Source organism: Puntigrus tetrazona, chromosome 8 (genome assembly GCF_018831695.1).
Source record: "Puntigrus tetrazona isolate hp1 chromosome 8, ASM1883169v1, whole genome shotgun sequence".
In the NCBI taxonomy this organism is placed as follows: Eukaryota; Metazoa; Chordata; class Actinopteri; order Cypriniformes; family Cyprinidae; genus Puntigrus; species Puntigrus tetrazona.
Genome location: NC_056706.1, coordinates 16,716,807 through 16,736,602, shown reverse-complemented (window position 1 = coordinate 16,736,602; position 19,796 = coordinate 16,716,807). Strand labels below are relative to the sequence as shown.

At 38.3% G+C, this 19,796-nt stretch overlaps 1 long non-coding RNA gene across 1 annotated transcript; it reads right to left on the bottom strand.

Moving 5' to 3' along the window:
- Positions 1-991: 991 nt before the first annotated feature.
- Positions 992-19,326, bottom strand: LOC122350823. Its single transcript, XR_006251624.1, has 3 exons — positions 18,870-19,326; positions 1,907-2,103; positions 992-1,028 (listed from the first exon to the last, which is right to left on the bottom strand). It is a non-coding gene; the product is annotated as an uncharacterized LOC122350823 (long non-coding RNA).
- Between the last annotated feature and the right edge of the window lie 470 nt (positions 19,327-19,796).

Genomic DNA, 19,796 nt, shown 5'->3' with positions numbered 1-19,796 from the left:
ACCTGTCATAGTTTAATGAGTGAGAAGATGCCATGAAGCTGTGCACATCTGACTAAACTGCTTCCGATCGGGGCAAAGTTTGTGGGATTATATCCACAGAATGATAATTGCACATGTTTTAACAGATTATTTTATTATTTAACGGAGTATTTGACTTCAGGCTAAAATTCATGCATGCAGCGCTGGACATTACATGTTTTGTACACCAGAAAATAAGTATTTTCCATATTACTGTGGCAACCAGGAACAGCATAGTTAGACCTTCCGCATTTTTTTTATTTTCATATATCGAAAAATTTCTTTCTTTTTTTTTTTTTTTACCCCAATTTAATTTTAGATGTCAGGCAAGATATATAGCAGCAGCGTGCACATAATATACACGTTCTGATTAGTCAGACCGCATGTTAATCAAACTCTTTTGATTGGCCAATTGGGATGTCATGTACAAAAAAATTCTAAAGAGAATAATACCATAATAAAATTATGATAGGAAGGGTCATCGATTCTACACATTCTGTCACATTAAAGGTTATCAGTATATCTCATATAAGTTCAATTTCACTTGTTCATTTATGCATGAAAACATTAAAAGTGACATTCTAGAGCACGACTGCATATGAATTACATAAAAGCAGTAGTCGGTTTCAGTCACTTTCTAACAAAAACAGGACTTTCTGACCAGGCCTAATAAATGCTTCCTAATGCAGCACCTTGAATGAGAGTAATAGTTTCCTTCAGTCTTCTGCCACAATTTTGAAAGGCTTAACAATAGACTATGGGCAAATGGACAACTAGCCTTAAGGGCACAAGCGGACAGAACCGAATAGACAAGATCTCAGTGCAAGGCAGTTCTGGCAGCCACAATATATTGTCTGTTTGTGCGCACATTTTGTACCTTTCACTGCCTGGTTGAAATTCAGACAGAAGGGATGGTCTGCGGCGGTGAGGCTGGGCCAGGGATCCATGGGGGCAGATGGGAACCATAGTCCTTGAGCATGAGGATGGTAGTCAACCAATCCACCAACATCCTGAAATTAACAAAGCGACATTATGCACACATTTCATGAAACCGCATGAAGAATGTGACTACTAAAATATAAGATAAATGATACTATCCTTGATAAAAATGCAGATGTTTCCCAGATTTTAATCATGCTTTTTTTGACATGAAAACTACTGTTTTTAACATTAGAAATGCCTTTATCATCACTTTTGATCAATTTTAAGCAAATTGTTTAAATTTCTTAGCTACGGGATCAGCATATCAAATAGGTTCTATGTTTATAAACCGTAGATTTGATTCTTCACTACATGACACAATAACAGAAATATTAAGAAAATTTGCAGGGTTTTTTTTGCAATGATGTTTCACAAGTGCACAAGAAAAAAAATTCATATTGAGAAATGACTGTTGTCTGTGTGTGGAAAAAAAAAATATACATCATAATATCATAGTATATATAAATCATAATATACACTTTGTAGAATTTTTTTTTTGTATTTGCATGGACTGGAAAATCCCATTTTATCACATTAAAGTGAAGATTCAAAACATGAACATCTTTGTGTCAAAGGACATATTCCAACATAAAGGCTTGGAAGGTAAAATGTTGCTCTACCTAGCCTGAGCTGACTAGGGTTGAGTACCACTGATTTAGATTTTCTGTGTAGTTAATAAGACTGGGGTTAAATCTTTGCGTGATAGTCTTTAGTAACACAAGATAGTCCTTTGTTGTTGCTGATCAATGATTACATCTATATGTACACCACAATAGCATGTGTATGTATATTAAGGTATATAATAGAAGATACAGATTACTACAATACACAAGATACAATTCACAGTTTTTCTTAGCTCACAGATCAAACGGTAATGTTGCGCATAAATAAATATGAAATTTTGTACCGTATGGGCTCTCAGCTGCAGAGGTAGGGTGGCAGGACTAGGAAGGTGACGAGCGTCCATAGCCCTCCGACCCTGAGGCACTGACTGAGGGTGCGAGGACATGCTGACGATGCAACTTCCTCTACACACTGAAAGTGGGTGTGGTCTTGTCACAAACGCTGTGCATCATGGGGCGTTGAGTCCTGGCAGTCACCAACCTGGAAGGAACGAAACAGAAAACATTGCAGATTAATTGTTGACAAGAAATATTTGTTAACACAACAATCAATTTCTGAAGTCAAACTAAATTTTGACAAAAACCATACAGTGTGCACCAGACTTCGGAAAGCCAGGATAAGCAAATGTGAGTTTGATGACAAGTGCGAGTCCTAGCCACCACCTGCTGCTGGCCGGAAACTTGTCGGCACACTGTGTGAATGAATGGATCACTCTGTATTCTCTCTTTTCTCTTCTTCTTCACTCTCTTCTTTCTATGCTAGTTAGAGCAGCTGGTGTGCTCTCCTGCATGATGATACTCCCTTTTCACAGGTACAGCAAAAAAACAAGTAACTGTTGAAAGTTTCTTTGAGGCTAGTCTGTTCACTCAGCAACTATCTTGGAATCGTCCCTATGTAGATCACAACCAAGCAAGTACAGCTCTTGCTTACCTAAATAAGGATGGACAAATGCCAAGATGACTTAAAATTTATGTTGATTGTGGAAGCAGGTTAAAACTCACTGGAAAAGATGTGCATCACTGAACAGTCAGACAAGAGAGACGTTCAGAGGTGGTGGTTTCCATTACACTTATGGACTGGAGACAAAGCACCAGGTGTTGGGAGTACCAGGCGATGCTTAATAATCATACATGATGCTGTCACCCAAAACCTGACACAAATCTCGGTAACCACTTGGATATGCAAGAACCTTGCCAACATCAAAAGATTTACAGGACCGCATAATGTTATAGCAGTGACCTTACAAGAACCAGCACAAGCAGATGTTACTTGCAGGGTTCTACAACACAGCCCAACAAAATGATGGGTAATGATTATTTGTAGCGCAACTCCTCTGCACAAGAGGACAAAATACCAAGTCATGTGTTGTAATGAGTAAACAAGCGGAACGGTATTTCTTACTAGGAGTAATGCACTGAAATATCAACAACCAAAAATATTCAGCCAAAACAGCATAAATAAATTGCTTTAGGGGACCAAACTTCATTGAGCAAAACAGTGATGTTTAATCAGCCATTCTCAGATGATGTTTTTTGACCATGTCGGTTTCTATTTTGTTCACACAACATTAATAAATTTTACCAAAAATGCTGATGCAAAAATGTGTCTAGGTTTTGTTTAGCTGAATATCAGAACCTGGCTTGCTACCAAAAATGTTTTTGTCTTTTTTCTCACCTGAGAACCAGATACCCTGAACAGCATACTGAGTTCAATTACCTAAATGTAATTACCCAAACTTTAATTATGGATTCCGTGTTTCACTAAACAAAACAAATCATTTAGGTACATCACTACTTGGCAGACATTTCAATCAAAGCAAAGTATCTTTGGTACCTTCATGAGACAAGCAGGTCTTTGGAGATTAGGATTTCTAAAAATATTACATGTACCTGCAACCTATTTTACCATTGGGCCCAATAGAATGACAAGTTAAAGAATAGCCATTTACACTCTGTAGCTTCAGATAAACTGGAAGTAGTGCTATCACACTAACAAACACAAATGCAAACATACATGCTTCTCTGAATGTGTTTTTCCCCTGTGGCTGCTGTGTGTCATTGGAGCTCCGCTCAATACAGGCTTACACACCACTGCCATCTCAAAGGGCCCCACAGCTTGGTCTCACAGACACACAAAAATTACCATGTGAGAGAAGTCTGTCTCCATAGATCGTTGCGTGTGTGTACATTATCTAAAACAAGGTCACTGAGTGTTTTCAAATACTTTGACATTAAAACAAAGAGTCAGGTCCTCTGCTCTAAAGCCCCTGTAGCTCTTCTGCAACACAAAGAGGGGCATGCTACCGTCCTCCTTCCTTCCTGTCTGTCACTGAATGATTTACACGGAAAGAGTCGAGTGTTTTACTGTGCTGGGGGAGGAGATTCAATAGTCCAGGAATGTTTGGAGCTCTGAAGAGGAACAGAAAGTCTTTGTCATCCTGAAGGCACTTTGTAGACTCACACATACACATGATCACACATGCAGGATCAAATAAATCACACATTACTCACAGAAAACACAGGTCTGATGTGTGTTCCTTGTTTTTGCTTTAACCCTTAAATGCATAACCAAGTCTTCAGTGACCTGGTATTATCATTCTCTACCCTCTCCCTCTTTTAGTATTAATCGAAATCTATTCTTTATTTTAAAAAAAAGAAAAATAAATCAAAATATTTATAAGAACGACAGTTTCTGTATTTATTTGTAAGAAGTGTATAGGGTCGTCAGATACCCGATGTATGTAAACATTTAAGTATTTTTTCTACCCAACTATGTTTACATATCTGAGGATTCAATATATGCAATACACCATTTTTTTCACAAAGTGGTTTGATAGACAATAACGAGGTGATGTTTTACTAATAATTACTGGAAGCATAAAACATATTAGCAGAAATTTAACTGGTTTGGCTTTACTGTACAGCAATTACTATACGCAATGAAATATAAATGTTACTGCCATTTGATGCTGGATGTGGTGAATAAGCTTCCAGTGTTTCAAATACTGAATGCGAAGTATTCGAAAATGATCGTTTTGATAATATGTTTGAGATTGTCCAAGTGAGACGCTGAATATACTGTAGAAGTGCGCTCAGACAATGATCTCCCTAAGGTTTTATTTTCTTATTTTATTCTTTTGTAACTGTAAACAAACTATAGTTTTTTTGCTATTGCAGCAGTTAGAGATCCATTTGTGCTGGATATATGTAATAAAGATTGGAAACATTCATGATTTAAAGGTTACTGAAAAACAACTTTCAAAGAACAAAAATTTAAATAAAACATTGGGTCAATTTCACTGTCACTTTCGACCTTTTAGAACATAACATAGTATAATACTTTCATAAAAGTATCTTCAAATCTTTTTTGGTCATACGCCCTTTATAATTGGGACGTCAGATGGATAAACTTCTGTATTACTACCACCAATTCCTGTGGATAGTAGTTTACAGTATTTAGCTGGTTACTTACATGAAATTCAAACTCTCATAAATCGGGATAAATTTGCAGTAAAATCACGTGGCAATTACAATTAGCCTTTGCTTCATGAGTTTAATCACCAGGCCTCCCAAAAATGAGTCCCAGAGAATGAAGATTTATTTAAAAGGAAGACATTGGGTGTGAAGCGCACATGTGTCCGGTTTGGCTGATCTACTGGCACAGTATGAACTGTGGAAATCTGGAAACAAACTTACCACTGTTTTCTGGCATCGTCCAGCTTTGTGAACGAAAAACCACAACTGCTATGACAGACATAAAGAGAGACTCTGAGAGAAAGTGAAAGATAACAAGAAAAGAGGAAGAGAGAAAGAAAAGTAGGAACAGTGAAAGACTTGGAATGTGGAATGAGAAAGAAAAAAGGAGATATCTCTCTATGAGAGAGAGAGGGAGAGAAGGCCCTCAGACAGAAGGGGAAACACATGCCCTGGCACGGATACAGACACCCACAGGCAAGCTCATGGCTGCCTGCCAACAGCACGAATGAACTCACTTACCCTCGCTCTCTCTCTTTTCTCTCGTTCTCCCTCTTTCAATCACAGCGCTCCACTCATTCCCAACTCTTTCTTCTCCTTTCTAGGAGTGGCTGGCTTTTTGTATGATCTCTCTCCTTTTTTCTCTCCACCTCCTCTTGTGTTACATTTCTCTTCCTACCTTTTTCCGCCTCTCGTTCTGCTGATAAACACACATGGGCAGCTTGAAAGAACTGGAAAGAACCAGCGCTGACTGCCTTACCATTAACCACCGTGTATTTCTAGCTCACGCATTTTAGGTTTTGACATCTTTTATTGACCATCACAAAAGCTGAGCCAGTTTCTTCTGTCTGTCAAGATGGATGTAATAAATGAGAGGCCTGGCAGTTTGCGTTAGTGCTGGAAGAAAGGCATTAGCTGATGAGCCACGATCAGGTCCCTCCTGCTGGCCCAGTAATGTCAGAGACAGCATGAGGTGGGCGGCCGAGTGTGCGTTCCCATCCATCTGCATCACCGACGTCTACGCCACATCTCCCACAATCCCACAGCACAAAATGCCACTTCAATCAGCAATGTCATTATCACCTCTAATTTCCCACATTCGGCATTTAAGCTTGAATGTTCTGTTTGGGTTTTAGTTTGAATCTGACACTCTGTGACGCATGCTGTGTATTAATTAGTGCACCACATTTAGACTGTAGAAATGTTGTCAATCTAATTTCTATCCTCTGAAGACAGGCTGTATATCATACTCTGGCAGAAAAGAAATGTCTTGCAGCATGAACATATATTGAGACACACAGCTCAACCTTCTCAAATGGACTTCGGTTCTGGGATGAAAAAAGCGGGCTGCTAAAACTCAGATTATAATTACATCAACAACAGCATAATTTATGAAGCTGTCTAAATGAAAGCATTCAACATAGGTTTACTGCATAGCTGCTCCAGCCAATTTATTCTCTGCATCCATCTAAAAAATTATTATTAAACTTATTGGTATTACTGTATAAAATAATGTTCATTTATTAACAATAGCTGATGTACTATCAATTGACAGGTTTACGGTTTTTATAAATCTGTATTTTCAAAAGTCTGGGCTATGAAAAAAAATGTAATTTTTGAAAGAATTCTCTTTTGATCACCAAAGCATACAGTATAAACTGTTATAGTGTTGAATATCTGAAATATCCTTTCTATTTGAATACATCTTGAAATGTAATTTCTTGCAGTCAAAACAAGCATTTATTTGAAATAAGTCTACTTCTGTTATGATCAACTGCATGCATCCTTGTTATTTATATATTTACTTCTAATCCAAACATTTTAGGTGTTAAAGTGTCTCCATCCTGGCTATTTACAAGAGGTTACAATCCAAACTAAGCGAGTGGCAAAGCATTTTTACTCCTCAAACAGGTCGATTTTGTTTTGTTTTGTTCAGATCAACTAGTAAGATGTAAAGTTTTGTATCAGCAAGCATTGGTGTAATAAGCATTCAAACAGGAGCAGTATTTACAGTGCTCTCACACACACACACACACACCCCTGATTGAGCAGGGGAAGTGGCATATGACAGCTGTTGGGAATGCACCTTCACCTGCATCGATGCTCATAAACAAAGCTTTTCATATCACTGTTGCTCACATGCAGTGACTGCAAGCTGATGAGGCTATTGTGATTTTCAAGACCTTCCTCTGCGTGTATGTGAAGGCAGACTGTATTTCCCTTCTTCAGTGCCTCTCTCTGCTCTCTCCCCTGTACCACCCCTTTTCCTCCCTCTTTCCCCTCTTATCTGACCTTTCCATTGTTCTTTCAGCCAGTGGCCTGTGTAGGTTATTTGGGGTCATGATGCAGGGCAGCTGTCTGACCTCTGCGACAGGCTGTGAATAAAAACACCCTCCCCTCCAGTTAAAGCTCTCTATACTGTCTACATTCCCAAGCGTCACTTTAATCCCTGGACTTGAGTCAAATGCCTACAGCTCTGCTCAAAATTACATTCAGAGCAATGAATGCTTATATCCACCTTAAAATCGGGTCATCAGCCATCCGCCTTTCAACACTGCTGAGAAAGCACATGATAATTTATATATAAAGGAGTTTCTGAATAGATGACAAATGCGAAAAAGCAGATAAACAGTATGCTAATTAGGGCAATTAATCTAAATAAAACAAACTGCAATATGGCCTAGTGAGATTATCAATTGGAAGGCTGAGATTTTATAAATAAATATAAAATCTCTGCGCGTCTCTGAGTAAAACGAGGCACTGTGTTCTTACATGTGAGCAGCTCATTATCTGCTGGTGTGCAGCATCACGGTTCTTAGTAAATGCTGACAATGCAATCTCCTTTTCTGCATCTGCTCTGACTTTGGGTCACTTTAACACTCATTTGGGAACATAACATGCGCCAAACAACTTCCCATACTTATTCAGGAAAAAAGGTTTATCAAAATTAGTCAAAGTCAAAATATTTAAAAAGAAGGAATTAGGGCAGCTATAAATACTATTTACTATAGTAATACTATAGTTTTATTTTTATTTTTTTAAGATTATTAAAAAGCTATTTAAATTGTATTATTATTATTAAGCCATATTGATTTAACTATAAAAGACAAATGCTCTGTCTGTGATTTTAAAGCTACAGCCCAAACCACGGAAAATACCACCGCTCCCTACTGTTTCAGTGTCCAGTAACACTAAACTGCACAAAGCACACTGGCTTACAAGCCGACATCCTGACATAGTATTTCCACTCTGCTTACAAATACATAGATCTTTTACCCATCCCCCATCTCTCAAAACACACAAGCACAGACCAACCCCCACCCACCGGTACTTCAATTCCTAGACTGTATTCAGCACTCATGTTTTGACAAAAACCAACATGACCACTGAGAACATACCCAAACAGCTCATGAACTCAACCTGAGTGTAAACAAACAAGTCTAAAACAGGCCTACAAAACGCTTTATACAACAAATGCATATAGAAGCACACATACAGCCTGGTCTTTAACAAGCACGCACGCACACACACACACACACACACACACACACACACGAGAAGCATTTGTGTTGCATAACAGCAGAGTGAATGACTTACTAATAATGTGCAGGATAATCTACACTAATCCTCTCTGCCTGCATCACTGACGATCAGCGTCTTTCTGTGTGAGAGAGCAACACCACAACTGTTTTGATCAAGGTCGCACAGCAAACCACAAGGTGCTTCAAACATTTACGATGACTGGGTTGAGCATACAAAACTAGCTACAGAGGTAACACAGAATGTAGGCAGACCGTACACAGAGAGATGCTAGATTCCTGTATATGTATGCACGCAAAGCCACAGCAGTGGTACAAACACCCATAATTGGGAATGATTCATTTTTAGTTTAATAGAAAAAACAAAACAAAAGGGAAATGTAAAAATTGTTTTGAACAACTGGAAGCGCTTTAAACAAAAGTTATGTCCCAAATCGCATACTTATGCACTATTCTATGATGTTTTGCAGTATAATAGTGTAAGTTGTGTGTTCACACTTAAAATTCCAAAAATAAAAGTGCACTTTAAGCACCTGGATGATGCATTTAAATAACTGAAAAACTGAAGTGTGGAAATGTTGGACACTTCGTGCACTCAAATGTTGTAGTTTTAATTATGTTGTGAAGGGGGACGGGTTATTAGACTCGGATTAGTAATGACAAAATAAATGTACATAATTCAAACACGACACGGTAAATGCACAGACATTTGAGACACAGCTTAGAACAAAATCAGAAAAAGAAGAAGCTTAAGACAAAACAGCAAGGCCAAATATGTCAATTTAGCTTATGTTGAGTTTACAAGGACTTTAAAACAGAGTTAAAATCTGACTAAAACTATTTTTTGCTTCAACTGACCTCAACGTAGTGTGCAATAAAGACCTCGTGGTTTACAATGATTTTAGAACAGTTTGGGGGAAATTTAGGCACAGCTTGGTGGAGCAATACTGAAGCATTTAGCTTAGCCTAATGCACAAGTGTATAGGCTAGATAAAAAAGTTTTAGCTACACTTTAAGGTCCTCTTGTTACAGTTTCAACAAATAAATGTATGAAGGATTGGGGTTGATTTACATCAAATATATAAAACAGATAAATATCTCAAATGTACTCAGTCTGTAAGCATAAATTTAACACTGAAGAGAAGTAAAATTATAGTGAATGTTATATAGTGCATATATAGATATAGTTTCTCAACCAAGTAAAGAAATACAACATATACATAGTCTTAGGTGCAAATTAAAAGCCTTTAAATACAAACAAATACAGTCATGCATACATCTTGATTCCTCCTACAAGATGAATGGGAGTTGCATCAGGTGTGTGTGTGCAGCTGATAAACATCTCCACCCATTTCCTCTCACCAAAACAAAGTGCGCGCGCGCACACACACAGTTAGCAGGGGAACACCAGCAGTCTCTCTCCTAGCTCTTCAAACCCCAAACACACTCCCGCTGGCTGTCGGTAAAGCTACCCTTTGTCTGCCAAAGCTGCTTCAGACAGCCATTTTTCAGCAGCGGCCGAGCAGAAAATGAGATTCCACCATCAATAACCTGCAAGCCTCTTCTTAGCAGTCTGGAATTTCCTCCTGAGCCAAGCGCTCACATCCTCCACAGTCTGCAGAGAGACGTCACAGATGAGGACTTTACAGTAACGCTATGAATGGATATTAGAAAGCGACTGGATAGAGGGCTCTCTGAAATTATGAGTCTTAATTCTTTAAAAACCTCTTGGTCTTCAAGGCCGTCTTCTTTTGTGCAGAAATGAAACCAAGGGTCATGGTTGCTGTGGGAACTCTCAACAGCTCACAATCTCCACTACCCGCCCCCTCAATCTCATACTCCACTTCTGCTTGGCGGTTGCCGTATGTGTTTGAGCTTCTGAACTCACTGACCCCAATTTCTCATTCTCTCTTTGTCTATCTTTGTAACTTGGGTTATCTCAAATGTGCAAAAAACGCAAAGCCCTAAGGCCCCATTTGGTCATCATGCAAGCATTAGAAACATGTCACGCATAGCCCATGGTTTAGGTGACTGAAATTCAGTGTATCCCTACTAGTGCGTTCCTCCAGATTTCAAATAGTGCTGACGGATGACAGTACGGCACAGTGGAAAAGTCGGTGCATAACCTCAGTGTCACATTTTAAACCATCAGACAGCATTCAGATCAAAGTTAAACAACAGTGAGTGAGTGAGAGACATGAACAGTGAAGTAGGTGAAGAGACGTAAGAGATGATGACAGAAGGAGATCTTTAACTCACATAGTGAGAGAAGATCAGTGACAGCTGTTATTGCTCTTTTTTGCTGTTTATACAGGTGAACCAAACAACCCTCTGGCATTCTGTTAGCAAGACATCACTGCTTAACCTAATGCTCCAAAGAACACAACATCGTCTACATTCTAAGACACTGTAAACTCCTTACAAATGTAAACATCTAGACATTTCCTAAATGTACAATTTCTAAATGAATAAGGCAGTATGTGTGTATATATATATATATATTATCATTATCTCATTATTCAGGGTCATTAATAATTATTTTTAAACCTACTATTCTGCATCACTGGTCAAACATGTGATTGTAGAGTAATTGTGTTACACTATATCAGAATATTAGAATATTAGTGTTTTTATATTCTAAATTGTAATATTTACAGTATTTCTGCATGTTACATTTTAAATAATTGCAGCCTTGATATGCATAAGATATTCCTTTCAAATGCATCTTAAAATCTTACCGAGCCCAAACTGTATATGAGTGAGTTTGTCAAATTAAAAATAAATTCTTATTCTTGTGGCACTACAGGAATAATGTAAAATTTTTCATACTCACTGAAGTTGTGTGAGTGTATCTGTCCATGCCCTGCACCGTGACAGTGAATGGTTGTTTAGCACAGCTTATCATGTTTTGAATGAGAGATGAAACAGACTAACTTTTGACAAAGATGAGATGCTTCTTTTTTGTAAACAAAAAAACTGGCTTGCACTTTTGAAAAGCCAAAAGTAAACGTCAGTTCTGTAGGTACATTTTTATTTAGCCTTTAAATGACATTGACCCAGTTTGTTTTAAAAAAGTGCCAGCTTTGACATCTTTGTTTAATTCGTTGCACTAAATATTATTTGATCTTTTTCTTTTTCTTTACAGCAAATGCAACATCTTGGACTGTTGAATGTGTGTTGATTGTGTTGTTTGAATTGTAACTGTGCAGTTGTCACACAAGGTTACAGTTAATGTTTTCAATTAAGACCATTTTTAGTTTCAACTTAATTTAAACGTAAGAAATAAATGCTGATGTCAGTTGAATTGAATTACCTACTATGCAGTTGTTGCCGTTAATTTCAGATGGTTTTTCAATAGTCAAAAACTAGTTTAACCTTTTCATTTATGCAGGGTTTGTTAGGATAGGGCAATATTTGTTTGAGATACAACTACCTGAAAATCTAGAGTCTGAACTTTTCGGCCCATACAATGTACTGTTGGTTATTACTACAAATATACCTGTGCTACTTATGACTACTCTTATGATCCAGGATCATAAATGTGCTATACAGCGGTGAAATAACGTCTATTATCGGTGTTCATATTTGCAGATATCTGAACGCTGTTATTGGTGCTGATTACCATAGATAAATCAGTAAGCCTCTGCTCACTGTACACTGCTGCTGATATGAAAGCAACAGACACTGATAGAAAGCACAGCTCCTCTTCCAGTAAAGTCTTGGGCACTCTTCCACGTGAGTCAATACTTTATTATGCTGCCAGAAACTCTCTCTCTCTCTCAAACACACACACACACACACCAAACTCACCCTGGGACCAACTATCATATAAAATCCACAAGCTACAGACCTCATACATAACATTAAGCAAAAAACAGAAACCTGTGGAGTGTTCATACAAAATGACATGGGAATGAAGAATTTATTACAGTTTAAGAACAAGCACTTGGAGATTTAGAAGGACGATGGTAAAGATATTTAAATCCCAAATGCAGAGCTGCAGCCAGATTACATCTCTAAATGGGCCACTCTGGACATCCTACAGTCTTGTAAAGAAAACAATGGGACATAGGAAGTGTCAGAGGATTTTTTCCAACAGGCAAGTTCCACAGTCTTGTCATTTCCTGGCTTTACTTAGTTCTCTATCTCAACTTGATTACTTTTCCTCTCTCTTTTAATATTTAACTGACCCGTATGATTGTTTTCATCTGAACTTCATAAGCTACTTTTGTTTTTATAAAAGGAAGCAGTAGTTTTGGTTTACATCAGGAAAACAAGGTTTTTGTTCATGGATAGGATGTAACATCAATGGCCTCATTCAACGGTTTCAATATTTCCTAGAGCATATTATGCCAAGAAATCCTTAAGCTGGCACTCACATTTAGAGCAACTTGAGCGGAGAAAGATTCAGTGAGATCAACAGTAAGTGGCTGATAGCAGGAAGGTGAAGCCTGTTTCTATTCCATCTTCACACACATCTGCCAATTTCACCAGCTCTTACACACACAGCTGCTATAGGCTCTGCTACGCAAAATTGTCCACCCCTCACATTCTGTTTCATAAGCAGTTGCTTGTTTCATAACGGGCCAACGAGTACAAAACCCTGAGGCAGAGAGAGTCACCACCGATACACTACACCCTCACAACTGCTGCAGCAGGGAAAACACAGAGGATAATGAAGAAAACACATCAGATGGATGACAGTTAGCCCACACATAGCCTTAACTCTACTCTGATATTCAGGTCGAAGTGCAAAGGGCTGCCATGAGCACTGCGGATTCAGAGAACAGCCGAGTTAAACTCAAAACACACATATTAGAGAGAGTCTGGCAGCGAAAGCAAAATCCACTCAAACAGAATGGGTGATAAAACAGAATTCAAACACTGTCTGAAATAGTCAATAAAAGGAGAAGTAAATCTAGGGCAAGCAATAAAATAACCAAGTTGCTCAAAATATAGAACTTGGAAAAGGTAGGATTTGAAGCCTGAGGTATAAAATAATACACTCAGAAACAAAAATATGGCCTACTAGTAATAGGTATACAGTTTATCAAACAAAGCTATTTCAATGATCAAATCTTTCCGTTTTCAGTCAGAACTTAATACCTTTAGGGCATTTAATGAATCCCCTTTTTCTAAAGTGGTAAAAAACGAGTGATTAATAATACATAGGTATTGGTGGGGGGAATGGCTATTTTGGGATTTCTGGCATTTCTGATATCCAATTCCTTCAGGTTGAACATTAACCAACAGTCTTAACAACTTTGTGTAGCAAATATTAGTACTGAATTATTAGATGCTTATTATCAGCAAATAAATTAGCATTGAATTGTATTACACAATAATCACACTAAAATCAGCAACTGAAACAACTTTACCTGTATCAGATAATACTTTATATTTGCAAGGGCTTTATTTAAGCAAGTCAGGTGTTTCCAACAATCCAAAAATGAACAATTTGTGGGACTACTGAAGTAAGGTAACTCATAACGACCATTAGTTCTGTAATGATCTCTAACATAATGACATCACAAGCCAGATATTTTCAGCAGAACCTTCAGTTTTACTATCCAGTTAAACAAACAATTCAGTTGTTCCTCAAGAGGCAGAGCCTGCATTCATACTACGTCTGCAGTCGACTTAATGAATGCCAAGAACGCACAGGGCTCAGCAGAACACACAAATACATTCTATCACTCAATACAGTCTATCCCTCAGCACTCCACGCCACAATCACTATCTGCATACATGTTGTACTTGACACCCAGTGTCACATGAACGCACACAGACACGCACACCTACATTTTTAGTCCCTCTTGCTGGCTGCTCTCCAGATTACTAAAAATGTCAAAGAGGTAGCAGCTGCTATTGATGTGGCTGTGCAGACAGACACCGACTTTCTCCACAGACCGCCACTACTGCAAGACCACTTGATACCACTGCTGACAACTACAGAACTCTTACAACGAACTCTCACAAACGCTGAGTGCACACCCAAACAGGAGTGAATGCAGTCAGTTTAATGCATTGATACATTACAGTCGCACTACGTATGCTCAACTCCTTCAGGAATCTGCTTTGACTAATTAAGAATGTATACTAACAAGGAAATATATGCATACTAAGCATGCGCACTATGAATAATCACAGCGTAAGCAAATAAAGCAGTATGCAAAAAGGAAGTTGTAATAGTTGTATTTTGCCTAGCAGGAAAAACATGCTGCTGATGTGAATATGATGGATTCATGCGATAACCACCTATAGTCAAATCAGATAGGTAAGCCTGCTGATACGGCTTGGATAAAGTTCTCAAATCTACAGAATAAACATGCATGTGCTGGTGCAGATGCATGTGTCTTTGTTCTTTTGTGTAAGTCATTACTATGTAACAAAGAAATAGGAACTGATTGTGAAGATAAACCCCACTAACACAGACACTAACATATACATCCCTTGACGTAAAACAAAGGCTCTCTGACCTTCAGCATGCGGCCATTAGTCTAATAGTCTAAATGGTATTTGCAGCCTATTTACGCTGGCCTTTTCAGCAATCAAACACTTGGCCATGGGCACATGTTTACAACACTCACAGCACACACACTGACCACCACTAGTGCAGGACAGATGCCATGGGAGTTCATCCAAAACGCTGCCTTAACTAACGGGATCAGTCAGGTTCAGTTCTCAAGTAATGCTTCAAGATAATTTACGATATTTTGCAATAGTGAATCAGTTAATACATTGTTAGTGTGTAGTCAATTACACATAGCACTGTCACAAAGCTTGTTCACTTGTTCGCTTAAACGTTTATTAAACTTTCATAACTGATTTTTTTACCTCTATAAAAACAGCAGAAAAATTTACTTCCTATATATAACCAGCATAAACCTCTCTCCAGATATGGTGCAGATATGTGGTATGATTGCCTCACTGAGCTAATAAACACACCAGTGTCTACATTACACATAACACTAGTGGTTACGTCACACCGATCTCACTCCACCACTGGGGAAACTCCAGCAATTTGGCCTTATCTAACTGTGTTAGATATGACACAACTGCTGCTGATAGCAAGCAGGACAACTGAACACTACAGTGGGTTAAAGGGGAAAACTCATATCCCACTTTCTATTCTAGGGATATTCAGTGATTCAAAATGCCTGTAAAAATATATGAAAGTGATAAAAAAAAAAAAAAAAAAAAAAAGGAAATAGTGCAGTGCTTTTTGCAAAATGATGTTAATTAACTGTGTTAGTCTAAGCCATTCAAAAATATTGCATATAAAGTAGGTGAACAACAGAAAGAAAACAAGGTTTTTATGTAATTAAAACAAATTATTCTTGTAATTAATAATTGTGTCCAGCAAATATGCATTACAATTATCCAAAGTGATAGTAAAGTCACTAATAATGATATTACAAACAATTTCGATTTCATACAAATGCTGTTCTTTTAAGCTTCCGATTCCTCCAGGAAGACTCCAGGAAAAGTACCATGGCTTTCACAAAATTATTACGCAGCACAATTGTTTTTAACATTGATATACACAATGTTTCTTGAGCAGCAAATAATCATATTAGAATGTCAAATCAAATAAATGCAACATTTTTTTATTTGTTTTTCAGAAGAAAAAAAAGTATATAAATTCTGTCTATGTGAACAAAGCTGATGAGGATTAACATCTACGATAGCACAAAACAAACTGCACTTCCAATTATGAAAGAACAACATTTTTCAATACATAGTGGTAGCAGGAGCAGCAGTTCCTCTGGAGCCTTACAGAGACAGCACTGCAGCAGGGGCAAAACCCAACCAACGAAACGCAGCCAACTCAGCAAAACAGCGTACCACAGTCGATTCCAAAGACTGACGGCATGATGACAAGCCAAGAAGTCTGCTTACACAGAGAGCATTTTGCATACAGTTAATTTCCTTCGCTGTTCCACTCAAGCTGCTCATTTATCAAAATGAAAAACGGTCAAGGACAAACGCTTTGTAAGCTATCAACTCCTTATCTTGTCCCTGAATAGTACGAGGGCATGTTCCACAGTTCATATAAGCAGAAACAAGGCATCTGACATGAATTAACGAAAAGGCCGGCTGTAATAAAGGTTGCAGCTGCAAAACTGCTGTGCAATGTGCATTAGACTCTGCGCAAAGCATTTTGAAAACAGACAGAGATAAAGCGGTAAACTAGCTCCACATTTCAGCAGACAATGCAAACTCATTTCTTTTCAGTGCTTATCAACAATCTGCATGGAGTAGCGAGGAGAGCGAGAAAGAATATCATTACTCAATACACGACACAGAGGGGTGGAACTGGAGTTGATGTGAGTCCAAAACAAATCTGTTGTTTTCTGGCCATGAGTCCTGGCAGCCCTGCGGAGCAAAGAGGTTGTCTGAGGCCACTTCTGTTTTGGGTTCAGGCATCTCGCTGGTCCACTTATGACACTGTGCTTTGTTCTCTTCTAATGTACAGTGGGAAAGAATGCTGCTCAAGAGAAAAAAAGCCCTCTGCTGGCCCATGTCCAATTACACTAATACACTTAAGCTGCGTGGCCTCCATTTTTCACATTCCACTGCCTTTCATGTGCAAATCAACAGCTGTTGACAAGCATTTGGTATCCACTATGATTTATTGACCCTTAATAACAACATCCGAGATGGAGTGTAGCTCCAGCCTAATCATCAGCATGCTATGAAGGTGTTAGAAAGCTTTAGAAAAAGGGGGCGGGAAGCCCACAAACGACGTTACCCATCATGTTTATGCAAGTCTTCAATGCTTTGCTAGTGATATTTACAGTACAATGAAGGAAGCCAGAGTCTCTGATTCACATAAAAACAATGGAACAGTGAGGCAGTGTTGGGATTTGTGAAGCGTTTCATGAACAATTGTGTTTCAGTACATCATGAGCTCTAGCTCTAAATATGGGCTCACAAACCACTGTCGAAATCTGTGAAAGCTATTCCCATGCACTACTGGTCTTTAACCCTTAAAAGTTATCTATATACTGGGGGTATACTCATTTGAGAAGCTGGGGAGAGGGAGAGTCAGTGAGTGGTCCCAACTACTGAGAAGAATCTTTAAACTGACACATTATCTAAAAGTATCATTGGCAGTTTTATCATTGGAAGTGGGGGTATATGTATGCGTGTGAGTGTACATAAATATGTGCCGTTGCATCCAAATTATATATATATATATATATATATATATATATATATATATATAAAATGATTTTAGAAATATATGTATACATGTAAACACTTTCAACATTTATCCTATATATATATATATATATATATATATATATATATATATATATATATAGGATAAATGTTGAAAGTGTTTACATGTATAAATATATTTCTATTTTATATTTAATTTATAAACAACATTTTCTTAAATATATGCACCTGTATTTATATATGCATAATAAATATATACAGTACATTTTTAATCGTTTGACACATATAAAATAAAAAAATGCATACGATTATTTAGCAATTTATTATTAACGTTCCTAAAAGTTCTTTATCAGTCTAACTGCAATTATTTTACTTTACTAGTACAACAAAAACAGGCGATTTTGTTCAAAGCTCCCTGAGTAACATCTTTATGCAGCTCTATTCTTTCTACACTAAATCTACGTTTCAGCACGAAGTAAATATTCCCTCCTCGGGACACGTTTAATGAGATGTTGACTAAAAACTAAATCATAATAGGACGGATGTAATTTGATTAAAACAGAATGAAACTATACGTCTCGTCCTTTGCTTGTGACCGGCAGCGTTACTACAGAACTAGCCAAGCACTCAATACAATATAACAACACATAAAAGAAGCTAACTCAGCTAGCTCAACGGTCGACCCCAAAAAACTGTTCGACGGAAGACGTTGTGCTTCACAAAACACTGTTTATAATGCTAGAAAACTAACCTGATGCATAACGTAATGTGCCTGGGATATTTCGACGGCATTCCGCTTACCGTTAAATCACAAACACTGCTAACGTTAGCTATGCTAACTAGCCGGCCAGTCTTCACGTACTGGTTGATTTCCGCCTTGCTCAGAGACGCTCATTCAATGTAGCTGAGGTTCAGTGAAGGAATAATGGCCGTTAGCCACAGACAAACCCCGTGACTCCGACAACGGCTACGAGAAGTCTCGGCAACCTTCAAACCCGATAAACGGCTCACAGACTCGTGGTCAAAACGTCTGGTAGTAACTTACCTCTCCGCGGAAGGTGAAGGTCTGTCGCCACCGGACGTTTATTTAGTTTCTGAGGAGAACGGAGTTAAGAAATTTCCGCGAATAATCCACATGTACGGTTCGCCACGGGCGTGTTTTCGTCCTCGTCGGTTTGAGCCGCAAATCCAATTGAGCGCCGCGCGCCCGTCGCGTGAGAAACTAGGCTGCTCTCGCGCTCCCTCGACGGGTTCGGCCTGCTCGCGCTCCTCGTCTGTTTTTCTTTCTCCTCCGTCTGTTTTACTCGCGTTTCCGCCCTCTTATCTCCAAACGGCTGTGATTCGAGAAGAGCGCTCCGTGCCCATTCTGTCTAGTCGTTTTTCATAGCGGCGAATGTAAATACACGAAGCGACTGAAGGAGAATCTCTGCGGTCCAGAGATGACTTGAGTCCGTGTATGTGACTGACTGACTGACTGACTGACTGCTGCTGGCAAAGCAAGAGTCCGCTGGACGTCAAGTGCAGTTTCTCAGCTCTTAAAGGGCCAGTGCGCTTCTTTTGAAAATAGGTCCCACTGCTATGTAAATCACTACAAATCACACCACCCGTCAGAAGACATATATGAATAGAACATGAAGACAGCCGAATACAGATATACTAAAAATTTAGTAGGAAAGCCGTGCAGAGGAAATTAAAAATGTTATTTAAAAAACAAAATATGTGGGGATTATAAGCAACAAATGGCGATTATGAGTTTAAACAAGCAATGCTTGTTTTTAGCATCTGATGGACAGATAGACAAATAGATCGATCGATCGATAGATAGATATTAAATGTTTTCCTAACAAGATAGTAAATGGTAAAACAACTGCTCAAATGTTAAACCAAACCCTTAAACTGTAACAAAATGTAAATATAATTATCAATCCAGTACGACAATTAAAAAGTATGACAAAACTATCATTCAATACAC